This window comes from Bos mutus, chromosome 26 (genome assembly GCF_027580195.1).
Source record: "Bos mutus isolate GX-2022 chromosome 26, NWIPB_WYAK_1.1, whole genome shotgun sequence".
Lineage (NCBI taxonomy): Eukaryota > Metazoa > Chordata > Mammalia > Artiodactyla > Bovidae > Bos > Bos mutus.
In genome coordinates, this window is record NC_091642.1 from 14,584,142 (window position 1) to 14,595,654 (window position 11,513).

Below are 11,513 nucleotides of genomic sequence, written 5' to 3' on the forward strand. Positions count from 1 at the left end.
CTGTCCATCACCAACTCCTGGAGTTCACTCAAACTTACTTCAATCGAGTCGGTGATGCCATCCAGCCATCTCATCCTCTGTCGTCCCCTTGTCCTCCTGCCCCCAACCGCTCCCAGCATCAGAGTCTTTTCCAATGAGTCAACCCTTTGCATGAGGTGGCCAAAGTACTGGAGTTTCAGCTTTAGCATCAGTCCTTCCAAAGAACACCCAGGACTGATCTCCTTTAAAATGGACTGGTTGGATCTCCTTGCAGTCCAAGGGACTCTCAAGAATCTTCTCCAACACCACAGTTCAAAACCATCTGCCATCTATTAAATAGGATGTGAGAGTTGGACTATAAAGAAAGCTGAGCACAAAAAAATTGATACTTTTGAACTGTGGTGTTGGAGAAGACTCTTGAGAGTCCCTTGGACTGCAAGGAGATCCAACCAGTCCATCCTAAAAGAAATCAATCCTGAATATTCACTGGAAGGACTGTTGATGAAGCTGAAACTCCAATACTTTGGCCACCTGATGCGAAGAACCAACTCATTGGAAAAGACCCTGATCCTGGAAAGACTGAAGGCGGGAGGAGAAGGGGATGACAGAGGATGAGATGGTTGGATGGCATCACCAATGCAATGGACATGAGTTTGAGTAAGCTCCAGGAGTTGGTGATGGACAGGGAAGCCTGGTGTGCTGCAGTCCATGGAGTCACAAAGAGCTGGACATGACTGAGTGACTGAACTGAAACTGAATTAGATAGGTGGTCAGTAGGGAAGTTCATCTAGCCCATTGTACTTAGGTTCAGACTTTCCATTCCAAGGAAGAGCTAAATGCAAGTTAAATGTTCTGTCCCAGTTGTCAGTTGATGCTCTGGGCTTGGAAGATCAAGCCCAGAGAGGTGAGAGGGCATTTATTCTTAGGTTAGGTTGAGCAGAGAGCTTGTCAGGAAGGACTGTAGGATTCTGAGATGATCAGGAAGGTGTTTCAGGCCTTTGCAAAGGCAGCTCAGGGAGAAACTGGAGAAGGGAGGGAATAAAATGAAACAGAATGAAAGGAGGTGTCAGGGACATACACTGAGTAGAGGTGAAAGATGAGGCTGGAAAAGTAGCTCCATCAAGAAAGGTCTTGAATACCAAGCTAAAGGTCTTTATTCTGTAGGCAAGAGGGTTTTGGTAAGCACCATGAGTAGAAAACTGGATCAGGCAGGTGCAGAGAGAGGAGAAATATTAGTGAATCTTGAAGTTAGGTATTGAGATCCGAAATTAGGTTGCAGGTGGGGAGAATGGAAAGTAGGTAGGAGCTAATGTTTTTTATCTTAGCGATGGAGGCTAGGTGTAAGCCAATACATTGATACCAAAACTCCTAAACAAAAGCATTATTTCATTCTAAGATTCTTTTCCTGGTCTTCCTATGAATGTCTCTGTTCAGAGACAACAGGGAAGGTGGCAAATAAGTTTCAGCTCTGGTGCTAACTTGGATTGATTGATGGTGGCTGCCTGTCATACTGAGTTGCAGAGGATTCTGAAGCCTCATCAACCATCAGTTGGAAAAGTGATGTCTACCATAGCCATCGGAGATGTTTTTGTAATTCTGAGAACTGCAAAATTCAGGCTGCTTCTCTAGGTTCTGAGTGAGGAGCTGGGTCTGGTTTTGACTCAGTGGTTTTCTTGGCCTGGAAAGTCATGGCAGAGTGGGGAGCTGATTCCAAGTAACCCAGGGGCAATGCCTTACCTCAAACATCCCAGTCATCACAGACCCCCACAATTTGATCGTAATAAGAAAACTTGGGCTTGAATTCCATCTCTGCCTTTTGAATAGCCACATGAATTTAGACAAATTACTCAACCCCTTTCAATCAGAATATTCATCTATAAAATAGAAATGTATTACTTTTTCAACCTAAGCCTAAAGTACTTAGTGACCAACTATGAGCTCAACAAGTATTGATCAGCTGTTTATTTTCCATTTTGAACATAACCTTGTCTTTAGGTCTTGAGCATCAACTTCTGACTAGATTTTCACCTGGGGAAAATTTTGTAACTGTGATTTTTGTGAAGATTCATGGAGATGTTGGATGTGGAGTACATGGCATAGAATAAGAGAGTCCTGTTTGCAAATTGGTAGAATGAAGGATACACTTTCAACATTTTGGTATCTCGAGAGCAGTTTATTTTATTTTTTTGGCTGTGGTGGGTCTTCGTTGCTGCATGTGAACTTTCTCTATTTGAGGCAAGAGGGGCTACTCTTCCTTGCAGTATGCAGGCTTCTCGTTGAGGTGGTTTCCGTTGTTGCAGAACATGGGCACAAGGGTTTCAGGAGTTGCAGTGCGTGGACTCAGGAGTCTTGGCTCGAGGGCTCTAGAGCACTGGCTCAGTAGCTGTGCACATGGGCATAGTTGCTCTGAACCATATGGAATCTTCCCGGACCAGGGATGGAACCAGTGTCCCTTGCATTGCAAGGTGGATTCTCAACCACTGGACCACCAGAGAAGTCTGCAGAGCAGTATTTATGCATTTTACACACACACACACACACACACTCACTCATACATGTTGTTAAGTTTCTGTTTTCCCTTGACATAAACAGGTTCATTTTCTACATATTGTTTTGTGTTTTATAACTTTCTTTTCATTTAACAGCATATCTTGGAGATCCTGTTAGTCATTGCTTATCAGTTCAGTTCAGTCACTCAGTCATGTCCGACTCTTTGCGACCCCATGAACCGCAGCATGCCAGGCCTCCCTGTCCATCACCAACTCCCAGAGTCCACCCAAACCCATGTCCATTGAGTCGGTGATGCCATCCAACCATCTCATCCTCTGTCATCCCCTTCTCCTCCTGCCCTCAATCTTTGCCAGCATCAGGGTCTTTCCAAATAAGTTAGCTCTTCGCATCAGGTGGCCAAAGTATTGGAGTTTCAGCTTCAACATCAGTCCTTCCAATGAACACCCAGGACTGATCTCCTTTAGGATGGACTGGTTAGATCTCCTTGCAGTCCAAGGGACTCTCAAGAGTCTTCTCCAATACCACAGTTCAAAAGCATTAACTCTTTGGCACTCAGCTTTCTTTATAGTCCAACTCTCACATCCATACATGACCACTGGAAAAACCATAGCCTTGACTAGATGGACCTTTGTTGACAAAGTAATGTCTCTGTTTTTTAATATGCTGTCTAGGATGGTCATAACTTTCCTTCCAAGGAGTAAGCATCTTTTAATTTCATGGCTGCAGTCACCATCTGCAGTGATTTTGGAGCCCAGAAAAATAAAGTCTAACATTGTTTCCACTGTTTCCCCATCTATTTGCCATGAAGTGATGGGACCAGATGCCATGATCTTAGTTTTCTGAATGTTGAGCTTTAAGCCAACTTTTTCACTCTCCTCTTTCACTTTCATCAAGAGGCTCTTTAGTTCTTCACTTTCTGCCATAAGGGTGGTGTCATGTGCATATTTGAAGTTATTGATATTTCTCCCGGCAATCTTGATTCCAGCTTGTGCTTCTTCCAGCCCAGCGTTTCTCATGATGTACTCTGCATATGAGTTAAATAAGCAGGGTGACAATATACAGCCTTGACATACTCCTTTCCCTATTTGGAACCAGTCTGTTATTCCATGTCCAGTTCTAACTGTTGCTTCCTGACCTGCATGCAGGTTTCTCAAGAGGCAGGTCAGGTGGTCTGGTATTCCCATCTCTTTCAGAATTTCCCGCAGTTTATTGTGATCCACACAGTCAAAGGCTTTGGCATAGTCAATAAAGCAGATATAGATGTTTTTCTGGAACTCTCTTGCTTTTTTGATGATCCAACGGATGTTAGCAATTTGATCTCTGGTTCCTCTGCCTTTTCTAAGACCAGCTTGAACATCTGGAAGTTCATGGTTCACGTATTGCTGAAGTCTGGCTTGGAGAATTTTAAGCACCACTTTACTAGCGTGTGAGATGAGTGCAATTGTGTGGTAGTTTGAGCATTCTTTGGCATTGCCTTTCTTTGGGATTGGAATGAAAACTGACCTTTTCCAGTCCTGTGATCACTGCTGAATTTTCCAAATTTGCTGGCATATTGAGTGTAGCACTTTCACGGCATCATCTTTCAGGATTTGAAGTAGCTCAGCTGGAATTCCATCACCTCCACTAGCTTTGTTCATAGTGATGCTTCCTAAGGCTCACTTGATGTCACATTCCAGGATGTTCGGCTCTAGGTGAGTGATCACACCATCATGATTATTTGGGTCATGAAGATTTTTTTGTACACTTCTTCTGTGTATTCTTACCACCTCTTCTTAATATCTTCTGCTTTTGTTAGGTCCCTACCATTTCTGTCCTTTATTGAGCCCATCTTTGCATGAAATGTTCCCTTGGTATCTCTAATTTTATTGAAGAGATCTCTAGTCTTTCCCATTCTATTGTTTTCTTCTATTTCTTTGCATTGATCACTGAGGAAGGCTTTCTTATCTCTCCTTGCTATTCTTTGGAACTCTGCATTCAAATGGGTATATCTTTTCTTTTCTCCTTTGCTTTTCGCTTCCCTTCTTTTCACAGCTATTTGTAAGGCCTCCTCAGATAGCCATTTTGCTTTTTTGAATTTCTTTTTCCTGGGGATGGTCTTGATTCCTGTCTCCTGTACAATGTCACGAACCTCTGTCCATAGTTCATCAGGCACTCTGCCTATCAGATCTAGTCCCTTAAATCCATTTCTCACTTCCACTGTATAGTCATAAGGGATTTGATTTAGGTCATACCTGAATGGTCTAGTGGTTTTTTTCTACTTTCTTCAATTTCAGTCTGAATTTGGCAATAAGGAGTTCATGATCTGAGCCACAGTCAGCTCCCGGTCTTGTTTTTGCTGGCTGTATAGAGCTTCTCCATCTTTGGCTGCAAAGAATATAATCAATCTGATTTTGGTGTTGACCATCTGGTGATTTCCATGTGTAGAGTCTTCTCTTGTGTTGTTGGAAGAGGGTGTTTGCTATGACCAGTGCATTCTTTTGGCAGAAGTCTTTATTAGCCTTTGCCCTTCTTCATTCTGTACTCCAAGGCCAAATTTGCCTATTACTCCAGGTGTTTCTTGACTTCCTACTTTTGCATTCCAGTCCCCTATAATGAAAAGGACATCTTTTTTGGGTATTAGTTCTAGAAGATCTTGTAGGTCTTCATAGAACTGTTCCACTTCAGCATCTTCAGTGTTACTGGTTGGGGTATAGACTTGGATTACCATGATATTGAATGGTTTGCCTTGCAAATGAACAGAGATCATTCTGTCATTTTTGAGATTGCATCCAAGTACTGCATTTCAGACTCTTTTGTTGACTATGATGACTATTCTATTTCTTCTAAGGGATTCCTGCCCACGGTAGTAGATTTAATGGTCATCTGAGTTAAATGCACCCATTCCAGTCCATTTTAGTTCGCTGATTCCTAGAATGTCAACATTCACTCTTGCTATCTCCTATTTGACCACTTCCAATTTACCCTGATTCATGGACCTAACATTCCAGATTCCTATGCAATATTGCTGTTTACAGCATCGGACCTTGCTTCTATCACCAGTCACATCCACAACTGGGTTTTGTTTTTGCTTTGGCTCCATCCCTTCATTCTTTCAGGAGTTATTTCTCCACTGATCTCCAGTAGCATATTGGGCACCTACCGACCTGGGGAGTTCATCTTTCAGTGTCCTATCTTTTCGCCTTTTCATACTGTTCATGGGGTTCTCAAAGCAGGAATAGTGAAGTGGTTTGCCATTCCCTTCTCCAGTGGACCACATTCTGTCAGACTTCTCCACCATGACCCGCCCGTCTTGGGTGGCCCCACCGGGCATGGCTTAGTTTCATTGAATTAGACAAGGCTGTAGTCTGTGTGATTAGATTGACTAGTTTTCTGTGATTAGATTGACTAGGTTTCAGTGTTTCTGCCCTCTGATGCCCTCTCACAACACCTACTGTCTTACTTGGGTTTCTCTTACCTTGGATGCGGGGTATCTCTTCATGGCTATTCCAGCAAAGTGCAGCCACTGCTCCTTACCTTGGATGTGGGGTAGCTCCTCTCGGCCGCTGCCCCTGTTATTGCTTATAGGTCTGTTTTTTTAACCTCTGTAAGTTTCATAGTATGGGTGTATCCTTTATTGATGGAAATTTGTTTTCCTTTTTTTTTTTTTTTCCTTTACAGATATATTTATGAGAACATTCCTGTGCCTTTGCATGTATATGATATTTCTGAAAGTGAAATTATTGAGTCAAACAATATGTGTTTTAATAATTTCACTAGGTACTACTCAAAGACTGAACAAATTTATTTATATATTCCCACTCACAATTTTTTGAAAGTTAGTCTGGGTAGTTTAATTTCTACCCCATGGACAGAGGAGCCTGATAGGATTGGAATTCCTAGAGTAGGAAGTGGCAACTCACTCCAGCATTCTTGCCTGGAAAATTTCATGGACAGAGGAACCTAGTGGGCTACTGTCCAGAGGGTTGCAAAAGGTCAGACATGACTGAACACACACATGCCATGGAATTGCAAAGAGTCGGACACATACAGTCCATGGAATTGCACACACATGCCATGGAATTGCAAAGAGTCAGAACACATACAGTCCATGGAATTGCAAAGAGTCGGACACGACTGAATGACTAAGCACAATCCTGGATATGATCCATCTGAGACTCGTCTATATGCTAGCTTCTCAAATAATTGGTGTTGAAACTACATAACAACATGAATACCCAGAATGTACTGCAAAATATAGCTTGCTTCTTCTCTTTTCTGTATTGATTATTAATCTTGTAGATCATTTAGGATCTCCTTTAAAATGAAACAGATGTATTCTCAAGGGATTAAAAAGTTAAAGTGTTAAGACTTTTCATAAAAGAGCAGTCCCCTGCCCTCATTCTCAAGCTGTAACCACCTTAAATTTGTTTGAATTTTTTCTTTCATTTTTTAACTCCTCCTCTTCATCTCCTTGATATGTCCATAGTTACTCCCCTCCAATACTCAGTTTAGTTTTAACATTTTTAGGAGGGGGTGGCTAGATAAACATTTATTATTTACATTATTATGGCAAACAAATCCTATTCACAGTTGAGCTGTTTACTATATATATAAAATAAATCCATTTTTTGCATGCAACTCTTGTTTTTCCTGGAGGTAGTCATTTTTAAAACATTTTTTCAAATGTAAGAATAGATAAAGAAAAACACTGTCCTCAGGAATAGCCTTTTTTTGTTTGTTTGTTTACAGATGGCGTGTGTGTGTTCAGTCACGTCTGACCTTTTGCAACCCTCTGGACAGTAGCCCACTAGGTTCCTCTGTCCATGAAATTTTCCAGGCAAGAATGCTGGAGTGAGTTGCCACTTCCTACTCTAGGGAATCTTCCCAAATGTGGAAAAACCAGAGATTCTCTGTATCAAGTGGGAGTTCCTGATCTGTTTTTGTTTTAATTTTTGCGTGCACCCTGCTGCAGACGTGATCTTAGTTCCCAGAAATTGAACTTCACCCCCTGCATTGGAAGGTGGAGTCTTAACCACTAGACCACCAAAGAAGTCCCTAAACTTTTTTTTGCTTAATTGGTTCTCTGTGTACTACATGAATTCATTTCAAAGTTTGCCATGAGTATAAATCTTACAGATAGTTCATATGCATCAAATATTCTCCCAGTTCCTTCTTTGTGGAGACATCTTCCATGGGGTCTTGAAGAGTCGGACACGGCTGAGCGACTTCACTTTCACTTTTCACCTTCATGCATTGGAGAAGGAAATGGCAACACACTCCAGTACTCTTGCCTGGAGAATCTCAGGGACGGCGGAGCCTGGTGGGCTGCTGTCTATGGGGTGGCACAGAGCCAGACACGACTGAAGTGACTTAGCAGCAGCAGCAGCTGGTTCTTTAAGCTGGTGATGCAGCTGTTTTCCTAGCATCTTTCTTTTCATTTATTCTGGGATCATCCTCTCTTCCTGGGTTGGAAGCTCTGTCTCCTGGATTCTGTTTCTTCTTTGATGATTTACTCCTTTGTTTTGATAGGGCATTTCCTTCAGTGGCTCATTGAGACATGGTGCGTGGAGGTAATTTTTGAGAGTTTGCAGGTCTGGAACTGGCCCTATTCTACCTTTACACTTACATGATTATTTACTTGAATGTAGAATTCTTGGTTGGAACTGTCTTTTCTCAGAATTTTGAAGACATTTCTTTATTGCCTTCTAAGCTCTAGTGTTGCTGTTAAATCCAGTGTTTTTCTGACTTATAGTTTTTTTTTTTTTTTTAATGTGATTGTTATTTCTCTCTGGAAGGTTTTAGAGTCTTTTCTCTATCCTGGTGTTCTGAACTTTCAAAGAAGTGTGCTTCAAGTAGGCCTTTTTATAGTCATTATGCTGGTACTCAGCGAGTCTTTCATATACTTCATTGGGAAATTATCTGGCATTATTTCTTTGATAAGTTCTTTCCTTCCTTTTCCTCTGGCCATTTTTCTGGATATTGGATCTCCCGGACTGATCTTGTAATTTTCTTTCCTAGTTTCTGTCACTTGGTGTTTGGATGAGTTAATATGTTATAAAGTCCTTAGAACAGTGCCTGGCCAACTTTATCTTCTAATACAAGATTAGAAAACTTCATTCAGCCAAGATTTTCATTTTGGCTATTGCATTTTGCATTTTTAGTATCCAAGATCTGTGTTCAATTTGATAAATCTGCGCTGTACAGTGTGGCATCCTCTAGTCACTTGTGGCTACTTTAAAATTAAGTATAGTTAAAATTCAGCTCTTAGTTGTATAACTACATTTTGAGTGATCTATGGCCGCATATAACTAGTACCTACCATATTGGACAGTGTAAATGTGGAACATTTCCATCATTACAAAAAGTTCTATCAGACAGTGTTGCTCTAAATTATTTTTAAAACATAATATCCTGCTATTGTTTCAAGAATGAACTCTCTTATTAAATTTATCTCTTATTAAAATTTATTTATGTATTTCTTTGGCTGCATAGGTCTTAGTTTCAGCTGTAGGATCATAGATCTTCATCGTGGCATGCAAACTCTTTAGTAACTCTTAGCTGTGGCACGTGGGATCTAGTTCCCTGATGAGGGATTGAACCCAGGCCCCCTGTATTGGGAGCATGGAGTCTTAGCCACTGGACCACCAGGGAAATCCCCCCAGTCTCTACCTTTGAGGAGTAAATGCCCCACCATTCAGAAGTTGAAGAATAAATTGAGGTGGAAAGAAAGAATTTTATATAAGTACCCAACAGTGTAAGTTGGAGTTAGATTTTGGAAGGCTCTGAATGAAGGGCAAATAATTCAAACCATCAGAACAGACATTGGCTTTCCAATACACAGTTTTGGAGGGGTAACTATTTGACTTTAGGCAATGTTGATTTATAACTTAACATGGGACTTAGTTCCTTATTTATAAAATGAGCAGAATAAAAATAGCTCTTATACCTCATATCTGGTGGCTGCATGGCACTGGAGCAGCTGAGGAGAAAACCCACGTCCAGGGGCAGAGAAGCCCCAGCAAGATGGTAGGGCTTGAAATGAAAAGACTCTTGCTCCTTGGAAGAAAAGTTATGACCAACCTAGACAGCATATTAAAAAGCAGAGACATTACTTTGCCAGCAAAGGTCCGTCTAGTCAAAGCTATGGTTTTTCCAGCAGCCATGTATGGATGTGAGAGTTGGACTATAAAGAAAGCTGAGCGCCAAAGAGTTGATGCTTTTGAACTGTGGTTTGAAGAAGACTCTTGAGAGTCCCCTGGACTGCAAGGAGATCCAACCAGTTCATCCTAAAGGAAATCAGTCCTGAATATTCACTGGAGGGACTGATGCTGAAGCTGAAAGTCCAATACTTTGGCCACCTGATGCAAAAAACTGACTCATTTGAAAAGACTCTGATGCTAGGAAATATTGAAGGCAGGAAGAGAAGGGGATGACAGGATGAGATGGTTGGATGGTATCACTGACTCAATGGACATGAGTTTGAGTAAACTCTGGGAGTTGGTAATGGACAGGGAGGCCTGGCGTGCTGCAGTCCATGGGGTTGCAAAGAGTTTGACATGACTGAGCGACTGAACTGAACTGAAACCTCATATGTATTTAGCTCTTGCTATGTGGCAGATTCTAAATTCTAAATTTTATATATAAGTTATCTACCTACCTATCTATCTATTGTCTTTTTTGATTTTCATATCTCTGTAAAGCCATTCCTCTTTCTTTCCTCCTTCCTTCCTTCCTCCCTTACTCCATTCCTCCCTTTCCTGAGAATTTTACCAGTGAGTCACTCGTAAAGGGTTCCTGTGGATCTTCAGAAAGTCGGTTAATGATTCCCAACACCACCCACAGGGCTCTCCAATGACATTCAGCACAGCAGTTTTAACATTGTCCTTTCAGGCACTAATGTGACATTTGCCCAAGATTGTGAGACCTTCCTAAGAAATTGTGATTGAGAAATCAAAATGTTGCTAGCGATCATTTTCTTATACTTCACACTCCTGCTACTGCTGCTGCTAAGTCGCTTCAGTCGTGTCCAACTCTGTGCGACCCCATAGACGGCAGCCCAACAAGCTCCCCCGTCCCTGGGATTCTCCAGGCAAGAGTACTGGAGTGGGGTGCCATTTCCTTCTCCAATGCAGGAAAGTGAAAAGTGAAAATGAAGTTGCTCAGTTGTGTCTGACTCTTGGCGACCCCATGGACTGCAGCCTACCAGACTCCTCTGTCCATGGGATTTTCCAGGCAAGAGTACTGGAGTGGGGTGCCATTGCCTTCTCCGATACTTCATACTAGTGATTCTTAAATCTTCTGCTTTAGGAATCTTTCATTCTCATTCTCTTAAAAAATATTGAGTACACCACAGAGATTTTTAGTTACATGGATTATATCTATTGATAGTTACTTTACTAGTAATGAAAAGGCAGACATTTCAAAATGAGATTTATTAGTTCATTAAGCAATGATAAACCTATTACATGTTAAATCCAAAGATTATGAAAAGTAAGTATATTATCCAAAACAAAAATCAGTAATGGCATTTTAAAAATATGTTTGCAAATTATAGTCATATCTGGCTTTATAGATGACAATTGGATTCTATGTCTGCTCCTGCATTCAATTTGTTGCGATATTCTGTAAGCCATTTTCTATAATTATCTCGATTCTACATGAGAAAGTGAAGGACACAGAGGTTAAATGATTTGACCAAGATTATATAGTCAGTAAGTGGTGGAATCAGAGTCAAGCTCAAGCAAACTTTAGAGATTATACTCTTACTCTTCTATATACTAAATTGCCTGTAAGGCTGTTTAGAGGATTAAATGAGACAATGTATTCACTTAATCAATGGTTGACATATAGTAAGAGCTCAATAACGTGAGCCACCATTATTATTTCACTTGAGGAAATTAGTGAAATGTTTAAAAACATGGTAGATTATTAAAAGTTTATGAGCTGTGGGGTATGTCATGTTTCAGTGTTCATTTGGGGGAGCTTAATGCGACAATGCTAAGTAGGATGAGATATTAGAAGGCGAGATGAGACACAAAGAGATG